Source organism: Lolium perenne, chromosome 6, assembly GCF_019359855.2.
Source record: "Lolium perenne isolate Kyuss_39 chromosome 6, Kyuss_2.0, whole genome shotgun sequence".
In the NCBI taxonomy this organism is placed as follows: domain Eukaryota; kingdom Viridiplantae; phylum Streptophyta; class Magnoliopsida; order Poales; family Poaceae; genus Lolium; species Lolium perenne.
Genome location: NC_067249.2, coordinates 222,276,066 through 222,288,926, shown reverse-complemented (window position 1 = coordinate 222,288,926; position 12,861 = coordinate 222,276,066).

Below are 12,861 nucleotides of genomic sequence, written 5' to 3'. Positions count from 1 at the left end.
GATACAGGTGACGTGAATTATTTATGCACCAAGTATTTGTGTTTGGACCAGAAGAAGACGTAAAAAAAGAGGATTTTTTTCCTCTCAAAACTGCACGTGTAACCAAAAGTCCACATAAAAAAAATATACACGTGTAAACCAAAGAGTCCAGCTACCATGCCTTTCCTATGTGGTGGCCCATAGTGCTAGGTATTATCTTCTTTTTACACCAACGTGTTAATAAACCATTTTTATTGTCACTTTTTTACACAAACGTGACAGCTTGTACATACTTATATTTTATGTAACTTTTTGTGATTTTAAATCTCAGCCGTTATAATTATGATGGACGGATCAAAATAATTAAGTACATGTGGTTTAACGTGGTGTCTCTATTTTACACCGCCATATTGTGCTTTTAGTATATAACAGATAATTAGCGTGGGTCGCGACCCATAGGTTTTACTACTTAGACATGGATCTCTCACATTGGTTCTGGATAGGTTTTCTTTATGAGGTGAATACCTCCTTTGGCTACCGATCTTCCCAACTGCACGCCATGGGAAGGTTCTTTTGGGAATGTCGACCGCCTAGAAAAGAAACCTTGAAACTAATATTTTCTTGAAAACCGTCTCGGATATATTTGAGAATGACCCTTTTTTTGTGGCCATACAGTTTTTATCCGTTAATGCATTCCATCATAAACCACGTATACACACAACATTTTCTACACACCCAGCAATCATAACATTACATCGCACATTTCTTTCCCATATATGGCACATTAACCTTTTTATCTATAACACATTAAACTCGAATAGTAGACATGTACATATCCAAAATAGTAAATAGCTACGTATTATTGTGAGCTAAGAAAAAAACATATTTTTCTTGGTTGCGTTAGTTTCTATGCTATTCATATCCTTCTTTGAGAGGGAGATGAGGGATAATGTCTTTCTAAGACCCCAAAACACTCGAAAATCTATGGCTTGCCCTAAGTATTTACGTAAATATGAATGAATTATGTAGCTATTTATCATGATTGTACCTACACATTGAAGAGGTTCAAGTTAAAATAAACATATATTATTGGTAGTTAGGATCATACATTGCGCTGTCGGTCATAACCCTATTTTGATGACCTAAGAGCTTTTGATCAAGATCGACGGTAAATTGTTTTATGTCGTGTCACTGAAATACAGTGTAAGATAATTCTGATATGGTATCCCGATCATCCCACTATCTAGTGGTGGAGCTTCACCAAAAATCAGGGGGGCGAAAGATAAAATGTCAATGTTTGAAGGGGCGAAATGCTAATTTTTCTACATCTAAACACTCCCTAGAAAAATCTTAAGAACTTTGCAAAAAGATGGGGGGGGGGGGGCTGACTTACACTAAGCTCCGCCTGTGCCACTATCTATGATCATTGGTCTCTGGTCTCTCTATCATCATTACCCAGTTGTGATATGGAAGTAATATTGGTCAACTCAAGATCGGCGGACGAGATCAAATGTAATATTGAAGTAGTAAGTGTGAACCCAAAAATTTGATGAAAACAAAAAAAACTTTTTTCTTGTTTACATACATGTCTTGTGTATTGCAAAGGCTCATAATATGTTCTGAAACATAGTTTAGCACGAGACATCATATTCAAAATCATATCTTTTTTACGGTATTACAGCACAGGTTCCCTATCTGTTTGAAGAACAATATCTACTTCATATGAGGATAAGAAAGGAAAAGAAAGAAAGCAATTATGTGGCAATGTGTTTCTACCAAGTTTTGATGGAGAGAAAATATATAGCATAAGTACCAGTGGCGGAGCCAGGACATTAACCTTGTGTAGTCAGTTTAAAATTGTGTAGTCAAATAAAAGTATTTATATGATTTTTCGTATTTTTTTACTTGACAAGCTCACATATAATATACACAAGCTAACATGCATGCAAGTAGTTGGATCGTCTAGGCATAGTAAATAATAGAATAGTAAAGTTAACACTTGTGCATTGTTTCCTTATTGAAGGCGTTGCTTTGAAGAATCTCGTTTGTAGTCCGGTGTTGTCTTCGGTGATGGTTGGAGTGCTACTGTTGCGAGTGGTTTAACACCCCGGTGGGGTCTTTGTTTTTCTTTCTCTCTTTTTTATTTATTTTTTCTTGGCCATGTGCATCCCTGATGTCTACGCACGCTTCTATTCCTGTAGACAGTGTTGGGCCTCCAAGAGCAGAGGTTTGTAGAACAGCAGCAAGTTTCCTTAAGTGAATCACCCAAGGTTTATCGAACTCAGGGAGGTAGAGGTCAAAGATATCCCTCTCAAGCAACCCTGCAATTACGATACAAGAAGTCTCTTGTGTCCCCAACACACCTAATACACTTGTCAGATGTATAGGTGCACTAGTTCGGCTCAGAGATAGTGAAATACAAGTAATATGGATGATTGTAAGTAGTAATTGCAATCTGAAATAAATATGGCAGCAAGCAAACATGTAACAGAACTTGTTGGAAACGGTGTTTCAATGCTTAGAAACAAGGCCTAGGGATCATACTTTCACTAGTGGACACTCTCAACATTGATCACATAACTGAATAAATAAATGCTACTTTCTACACTCTCTTGTTGGATAACAAACACCATTCATTGTGTAGGGCTACAAAAGCACACCTCAAGCCGGAGTAAACAAGCTCCACAACATCCGGAGTTCATATTAAAGTAACCTCTAGAGTGCATAATAGACCATTGCAATTTAGACCGAGTACTAACATAGCATACACACTGTCAACAATAGCTATGAAAGGGGGAATAGATCGCATCAATACTATCATAGTAATAGTTAACTTCATAATCTACAAGAGATTACAATCATAACCTACGCCAAGTACTACATGATACACACACTGTCAACATTACATCATGGAGGAGGAATAGACTACTTTAATAACATCACTAGAGTAGCACATAGATTAATAGTGATACAAAGCTCACGATCACATAAAGATCACACCATGGGAGAGAGAGATGAACCACATAGCTACCGGTAGAGCCCTCAGCCTCGGGGGAGAACTACACCCTCCTCATCATGGGAGACAGCAATGGCGATGAAGATGGTGATGGAGTCGATGGAGATGACTCCGGGGGCAATTCCCCGTCCCGGCGGTGTGCCGGAACAGAGACTTCTGTCCCCCGAAACGGAGTTTCGCGATGGCGGCGGCGCCCCTGGAGTCTTTCTGAAGTTTCATCAATCGGTGTCGGGTTTTTAGGTCACTGATACGCGTACAGCACGCGTCCGTTGGGAACCCCAAGAGGAAGGTGTGATGCGTACAGCGGCAAGTTTTCCCTCAGTATGAAACCAAGGTTTATCGAACCAGTAGGAGCCAAGAAGCACGTTGAAGGTTGATGGCGGCGGGATGTAGTGCGGCGCAACACCAGGGATTCCGGCGCCAACGTGGAACCTGCACAACACAACCAAAGTACTTTGCCCCAACGAAACAGCGAGGTTGTCAATCTCACCGGCTTGCTGTAACAAAGGATTAGATGTATAGTGTGGATGATGATTGTTTGCAGAAAAACAAGAGAACAAGATTGCAAAGTAGATTGTATTTCAGTATAGAGAATTGGACCGGGGTCCACAGTTCACTAGAGGTGTCTCTCCCATAAGATAAACAGCATGTTGGGTGAACAAATTACAGTTGGGCAATTGACAAATAAAGAGGGCATGACCATGCACATACATATTATGATGAGTATTGTGAGATTTAATTGGGCATTACGATAAAGTACATAGACCGCTATCCAGCATGCATCTATGCCTAAAAAGTCCACCTTCAGGTTATCATCCGAACCCCCTCCAGTATTAAGTTGCTAACAACAGACAATTGCATTAAGTATTGCGCGTAATGTAATCAGTAACTACGTCCTCGAACATAGCACCAATGTTTTATCCCTAGTGGCAACAGCACATCCATAATCTTAGAGATTTCTGTCACTTCCCCAGATTCACGGAGACATGAACCCACTATCGAGCATAAATACTCCCTCTTGGAGTTACAAGCATCTACTTGGCCAGAGCATCTACTAGTAACGGAGAGCATGCAAGATCATAAACAACACATAGACATAACTTTGATAATCAACATAACAAGTATTCTCTATTCATCGGATCCCAACAAACGCAACATATAGAATTACAGATAGATGATCTTGATCATGTTAGGCAGCTCACAAGATCCAACAATTAAGCACAATGGGGAGAAGACAACCATCTAGCTACTGCTATGGACCCATAGTCCAGGGGTAGACTACTCACACATCACTCCGGAGGCGACCATGGCGGCGTAGAGTCCTCCGGGAGATGATTCCCCTCTCCGGCAGGGTGCCGGAGGCGATCTCCTGAATCCCCCGAGATGGGATTGGCGGCGGCGGCGTCTCAGTAAGGTTTTCCGTATCGTGGCTCTCGGTACTGGGGGTTTTGCGACGGAGTCTTTAAGTAGGCGGAAGGGCAGGTCAAGAGGCGGCACGAGGGGCCCACACCCTAGGTCGGCGCGGCCAGGGCTTGGGCCGCGCCGCCCTATGGTGTCGCCACCTCGTGGCCCCACTTCGTCTTCTCTTCGGTCTTCTGGAAGCTTCGTGGCAAAATAGGACCCTGGGCGTTGATTTCGTCCAATTCCGAGAATATTTCGTTACTAGGATTTCTGAAACCAAAAACAGCAGAAAACAGCAACTGGCACTTCGGCATCTTGTTAATAGGTTAGTTCCAGAAAATGCACGAATATGACATAAAGTGTGCATAAAACATGTAGATATCATCAATAATGTGGCATGGAACACAAGAAATTATCGATACGTCGGAGACGTATCAGCATCCCCAAGCTTAGTTCTGCTCGTCCCGAGCAGGTAAAACGATAACAAAGATAATTTCTGGAGTGATATGCCATCATAACCTTGATCATACTATTTGTAAAGCATATGTAGTGAATGCAGCGATCAAAACAATGTATATGACATGAGTAAACAAGTGAATCATATAGCAAAGACTTTTCATGAATAGTACTTCAAGACAAGCATCAATAAGTCTTGCATAAGAGTTAACTCATAAAGCAATAATTCATAGTAAAAGCATTGAAGCAACACAAAGGAAGATTAAGTTTCAGCGGTTGCTTTCAACTTATAACATGTATATCTCATGGATATTGTCAACATAGAGTAATATAATAAGTACAATATGCAAGTATGTAGGAATCAATGCACAGTTCACACAAGTGTTTGCTTCTTGAGGTGGAGAGAAATAGGTGAACTGACTCAATAATAAAAGTAAAAGAATGGTCCTCCATAGAGGAAAAGCATCGATTGCTATATTTGTGCTAGAGCTTTGATTTTGAAAACATGAAACAATTTTGTCAACGGTAGTAATAAAGCATATGTATCATGTAGATTATATCTTACAAGTTGCAAGCCTCATGCATAGTATACTAATAGTGCCCGCACCTTGTCCTAATTAGCTTGGACTACCGGATCATCGCAATGCACATGTTTTGACCAAGTGTCACAAAGGGGTACCTCTATGCCGCCTGTACAAAGGTCTAAGGAGAAAGCTCGCATTGGATTTCTCGCTATTGATTATTCTCAACTTAGCCATCCATACCGGGACAACATAGACAACAGATAATGGACTCCTCTGTTATGCATAAGTATGTAACAACAATTAATAATTTTCTCATATGAGATTGAGGATATATGTCCAAAACTGAAACTTCCACCATGGATCATGGCTTTAGTTAGCGGCCCAATGTTCTTCTCTAACAATATGCATGCTTAACCATAAGGTGGTAGATCTCTCTTACTTCAGACAAGACGAACATGCATAGCAACTCACATGAAATTCAACAAAGAGTAGTTGATGGCGTCCCCAGTGAACATGGTTATCGCACAACAAGCAACTTAATAAGAGATAAAGTGCATAAGTACATATTCAATACCACAATAGTTTTTAAGCTATTTGTCCCATGAGCTATATATTGCAAAGGTGAATGATGGAATTTTAAAGGTAGCACTCAAGCAATTTACTTTGGAATGGCGGAGAAATACCATGTAGTAGGTAGGTATGGTGGACACAAATGGCATAGTGGTTGGCTCAAGGATTTTGGATGCATGAGAAGTAATCCCTCTCGATACAAGGTTTAGGCTAGCAAGGTTATTTTGAAACAAACACAAGGATGAACCGGTGCAGCAAAACTCACATAAAAGACATATTGTAAACATTATAAGACTCTACACCGTCTTCCTTGTTGTTCAAACTCAATACTAGAAATTATCTAGACCTTAGAGAGACCAAATATGCAAACCAAATTTTAGCATGCTCTATGTATTTCTTCATTAATGGGTGCAAAGCATATGATGCAAGAGCTTAAACATGAGCACAACAATTGCCAAGTATCACATTATCCAAGACATTATAGCAATTTACTACATGTATCATTTTCCAATTCCAACCATATAACAATTTAATGAAGAAGAAACTTCGCCATGAATACTATGAGTAAAGCCTAAGGACATACTTGTCCATATGCTACAGCGGAGCGTGTCTCTCTCCCATACAATGAATGCTAGGATCCATTTTATTCAAACAAAACAAAAACAAAAACAAACCGACGCTCCAAGAAAAGCACATAAGATGTGATGGAATAAAAATATAGTTTCAGGGGGAGGAACCTGATAATGTTGTCGATGAAGAAGGGGATGCCTTGGGCATCCCCAAGCTTAGACGCTTGAGTCTTCTTAGAATATGCAGGGGTGAACCACCGGGGCATCCCCAAGCTTAGAGCTTTCACTCTCCTTGATCATATTGCATCATACTCCTCTCTTGATCCTTGAAAACTTCCTCCACACCAAACTTAGAACAACTCATTAGAGGATTAGTGGACAATAAAAATTAACATGTTCAGAGGTGACATAATCATTCTTAACACTTCTGGACATTGCATAAAGCTACTGGACATTAATGGATCAAAGAAATTCATCCAACATAGCAAAAGAGGCAATGCGAAATAAAAGGCAGAATCTGTCAAAACAGAACAGTTCATATTGACGAATTTTATCGAGGCACCAGACTTGCTCAAATGAAAATGCTCAAATTGAATGAAAGTTGCGTACATATCTGAGGATCACTCACGTAAATTGGCATAATTTTCTGAGTTACCTACAGAGAAAACAGCCCAGATTCGTGACAGCAAAGAAATCTGTTTCTGCGCAGTAATCCAAATCTAGTATGAACTTTACTATCAACGACTTTACTTGGCACAACAAAACACTAAACTAAGATAAGGAGAGGTTGCTACAGTAGTAAACAGCTTCCAAGACACAAAATAAAAACAAAGTACTGTAGCAAAATAACACATGGGTTATCTCCCAAGAAGTTCTTTCTTTATAGCCATTAAGATGGGCTCAGCAGTTTTAATGATGCACTCGCAAGAAATAGTATTTGAAGCAAAAGAGAGCATCAAGAAGCAAATTAAAAACAACTTTAAGCCTAACATGCTTCCTATGAAAAGGAATCTTGTAAATAAACAAGTTCAAGAAGCATAATGCAACAAGCGTAGAAAGATAAAACAAGTGTAGCTTCAAAAATTTCAGCACATAGAGAGGTGTTTTAGTAACATGAAAATTTCTACAACCATATTTTCCTCTCTCATAATAACTTTCAGTAGCATCATGAGCAAACTCAACAATATAACTATCACATAAAGCATTCTTATCATGAGTCTCATGCATAAAATTATTACTCTCCACATAAGCATAATCAATTTTATTAGTTGTAGTGGGAGCAAATTCAACAAAGTGGCTATCATCATATATAGGAGGCATATTGTAATCATAAAAGAAAATTTTCTCCTCAATGCTTGGGGGACTAAAAAGATCATGCTCATCAAAGCCAGCTTCCCAAAGCTTAGAATTTTCCATAGCATTAGCAACAATGGTGTTCAAAGCATTCATAGTAATAACATTCCCATTAGCATGCATATAAAGTTTCATGGGTTTTTTTAATTCTCTCTTCAAACACATCATGTCCTAATTCAAGATAAAGTTCATAAAGATCTCTCATATTTTTGTTGTTTTCCATTATGCTTAACTAGTGAAATAAAAACATGCATGATATTAAGTAAAACAAGTAACTAATTTTTTTTGTGTGTTTTTGATATAGCAAACAAGATAGCAAATAAAGTAAAACTAGCAACTAATTTTTTTGTGTTTTGATTTAGTGCAGCAAACAAAGTAGTAAATAAAACTAAGCAAGACAAAAACAAAGTAAAGAGATTGGGAAGTGGAGACTCTCCTTGCAGCGTGTCTTGATCTCCCCGGCAACGGCGCCAGAAAAAGAGCTTGATACGCGTACAGCACGCGTCCGTTGGGAACCCCAAGAGGAAGGTGTGATGCGTACAGCGGCAAGTTTTCCCTCAGTATGAAACCAAGGTTTATCGAACCAGTAGGAGCCAAGAAGCACGTTGAAGGTTGATGGCGGCGGGATGTAGTGCGGCGCAACACCAGGGATTCCGGCGCCAACGTGGAACCTGCACAACACAACCAAAGTACTTTGCCCCAACGAAACAGCGAGGTTGTCAATCTCACCGGCTTGCTGTAACAAAGGATTAGATGTATAGTGTGGATGATGATTGTTTGCAGAAAAACAGTAGAACAAAGATTGCAGTAGATTGTATTTCAAGATAGAGAATTGGACCGGGGTCCACAGTTCACTAGAGGTGTCTCTCCCATAAGATAAACAACATGTTGGGTGAACAAATTACAGTTGGGCAATTGACAAATAAAGAGGGCATGACCATGCACATACATATTATGATGAGTATTGTGAGATTTAATTGGGCATTACGACAAAGTACATAGACCGCTATCCAGCATGCATCTATGCCTAAAAAGTCCACCTTCAGGTTATCATCTGAACCCCCTCCAGTATTAAGTTGCGAACAACAGACAATTGCATTAAGTATTGCGCGTAATGTAATCAGTAACTACGTCCTCGAACATAGCACCAATGTTTTATCCCTAGTGGCAACAGCACATCCATAATCTTAGAGATTTCTCACTTCCCAGATTCACGGAGACATGAACCCACTATCGAGCATAAATACTCCCTCTTGGAGTTACAAGCATCTACTTGGCCAGAGCATCTACTAGTAACGGAGAGCATGCAAGATCATAAACAACACATAGACATAACTTTGATAATCAACATAACAAGTATTCTCTATTCATCGGATCCCAACAAACGCAACATATAGAATTACAGATAGATGATCTTGATCATGTTAGGCAGCTCACAAGATCCAACAATTAAGCACAATGGGGAGAAGACAACCATCTAGCTACTGCTATGGACCCATAGTCCAGGGGTAGACTACTCACACATCACTCCGGAGGCGACCATGGCGGCGTAGAGTCCTCCGGGAGATGATTCCCCTCTCCGGCAGGGTGCCGGAGGCGATCTCCTGAATCCCCCGAGATGGGATTGGCGGCGGCGGCGTCTCAGTAAGGTTTTCCGTATCGTGGCTCTCGGTACTGGGGGTTTCGCGACGGAGGCTTTAAGTAGGCAGAAGGGTAGGTCAAGAGGCGGCACGAGGGGCCCACACCCTAGGTCGGCGCGGCCAGGGCTTGGGCCGCGCCGCCCTATGGTGTCGCCACCTCATGGCCCCACTTCATCTTCTCTTCGGTCTTCTGGAAGCTTCGTGGCAAAATAGGACCCTGGGCGTTGATTTCGTCCAATTCCGAGAATATTTCGTTACTAGGATTTCTGAAACCAAAAACAGCAGTAAAACAAAGAATCGGCACTTCGACATCTTGTTAATAGGTTAGTTCCAGAAAATGCACGAATATGACATAAAGTGTGCATAAAACATGTAGATATCATCAATAATGTGGCATGGAACACAAGAAATTATCGATACGTCGGAGACGTATCAGTCACGAGGGGTAATATAGGCGAAGAGGCGGCGCAAGGGGGTGCCTGGGGGCCCACCCCATAGGGCGGCGCCCCCCACTCTAGGCCGCGCGAGCCTATGGTTTGGAGGCCCTGGGCCTCCTCTCCGGCTCCCCTTCAGTATTCTGGTCCGTCTCGGTGAACTAAGATGTTTGGCTTTTGTTTCGTCGAATTCCGAGAATATTGCCCGAACAGCCTTTCTGGAACCAAAAACAGCAGAAAACAGGAACTGGTACCTCGGTATCTTGTTAGGTTAGTTCCGGAAAATGCACAAAATCATTATAAAGTGTGAGCAAAACATGTAGGTATTGTCATAAAACTAGCATGGAACATAAGAAATTATAGATACGTTTGAGACGTATCAAGCATCCCCAAGCTTAGTTCCTACTCGCCCTCGAGTAGGTAAACGATAACAAGGATAATTTCTAAAGTGACATGCTACTATCATAATCTTGATCAATACTATTGTAAAGCATATGAGATGAATGAAGTGATTCAAAGCAATGGCAAAGACAATGACTAAACAACTGAATCATATAGCAAAGACTTTTCATGAATAATACTTTCAAGACAAGCATCAAAAAGTCTTGCATAAGAGTTAACTCAGAAAGCAATAAATTCAAAGTAAAGGCATTGAAGCAACACAAAGGAAGATTTAAGTTTCAGCAATTGCTTTCAACTTCAACATGTATATCTCATGGATAATTGTCAACACAAAGTAATATGATGAATGGAAATAAGCAAGTATGTAGGAATCAATGCACACATTTGACACAAGTGTTTGCTTCTACGATAGAAAGAAGTAGGTAAACTGACTCAACATAAAGTAAAAGAAAGGCCCTTCGCAGAGGGAAGCATGGATTGCTATTTTTGTGCTAGAGCTTTTTATTTTGAAAACATAGAAACAATTTTGTCAACGGTAGTAATAATTCATATGTATTATGCATAAGACATCCTATAAGTTGCAAGCCTCATGCATCGAATACCAATAGTGCTCGCACCTTGTCCTAATTAGCTTGGATTTCGATGGATTATCATTGCATTGCATATGTTTCAACCAAGTTTCACAAAGGGGTACCTCTATGCCGCCTGTACAAAGATCCAAGGAGATAGATCGCATTTGATTTCTCATTTTTGATAGATCTCAACTAAGGACATCCATACCGGGACAACATAGAAAACAGATAATGGACTCCTCTTTAATGCATAAGCATTCAACAACAGATAATATTCTCATAAGAGATTGAGGATTAATGTCCAAACTTAAACTTCCACCATGATACATGGCTTCGGTTAGCAGCCCAATGTTCTTCTCTAACAATATGCATACTCAAACCATTTGATCATGATAAATCACCCTTACTTCAGACAAGACGAACATACATAGCAACTCACATGATATTCAACAAAGGTGTAATAGTTGATGGTGTCCCCAGAAACATGGTTACCGCTCAACAAGCAACTTATAAGAAATAAGATACATAAGCGACATATTCTTTACCACAATAGTTTTTAAGCTATTTTCCCATGAGCTATATATTGCAAAGACAAGGAATGAAATTTTAAAGGTAGCACTCAAGCAATTTACTTTGGAATGGCAGAGAAATAGCACATAGTAGGTAGGTATGGTGGACACAAATGGCATAGGTTTTGGCTCAAGGTTTTGGATGCACGAGAAGAATTCCCTCTCAGTACAAGGCTTTGGCTAGCAAGGTTGTTTGAAGCAAACACAAGTATGAACCGGTATAGCAAAACTTACATAAGAACGTATTGCAAGCATTATAAGACTCTACACTGTCTTCCTTGTTGTTCAAACACTTCACCATAAAATATCTAGACTTTAGAGAGACCAATCATGCAAACCAAATGTCAACAAGCTCTATGGTAGTTCTTCATTAATAGGTGCAAAGTACATGATGCAAGAGCTTAAACATGATCTATTGAGCAAAACAATTGCCAAGTATCAAATTATTCAAGACAATATACCAATTACCACATGAAGCATTTTCTGTTTCCAACCAAATAACAATGAACGAAGCAGTTTCAACCTTCGCCATGAACATTAAAAGTAAAGCTAAGAACACCAGTGTTCATATGAACGAGTGGAGCGTGTCTCTCTCCCACACAAAGAATGCTAGGATCCGATTTTATTCAAACAAAAACAAAAACAAAAACAAAAACATACAGACGCTCCAAGTAAAGTACATAAGATGTGACGGAATAAAAATATAGTTTCACTAGAGGTGACCTGATAAGTTGTTGATGAAGAAGGGGATGCCTTGGGCATCCCCAAGCTTAGATGCTTGAGTCTTCTTGAAATATGCAGGGATGAACCACGGGGGCATTCCAAGCTTAGACTTTTCACTCTTCTTGATCATATTGTATCATCCTCCTCTCTTGACCCTTGAAAACTTCCTCCACACCAAACTTCTCATAAACTTCATTAGAGGGGTTAGTACTCAAAAAACTTTAATCCACTTTGGTCCTGTAGTGACACATTGCAAGAACTCAATAAAACATTAGCTACAGCTCTCCAAGTCTAGAAAGTCTTGCTTAAAGTCCACAAGAGACAATGCAAAAAACAGAGACAGAATCTGTCAAAACAGAACAGCCAGTAAACACGAATTTGTAAGAGGTACTTCTGTTGCTCAAATCAGAAAACTCAAAACTAATGAAAGTTGCGTACATATCTGAGGAACAATCATGAAAATTGGCAGATTTTTCTGAGTTTCCTACAGAGAGACCTACTCAAATTCGTGACAGATAGAAATCTGTTTCTGCGCAGAAATCCAAATCTAGCATCAACCTTCTATTAGAGACTTTACTTGGCACAACATTGCAATAAAATAAAGATAAGAAGAGGTTGCTACAGTAGTAACAACTTCCAAGACACAACAAAAC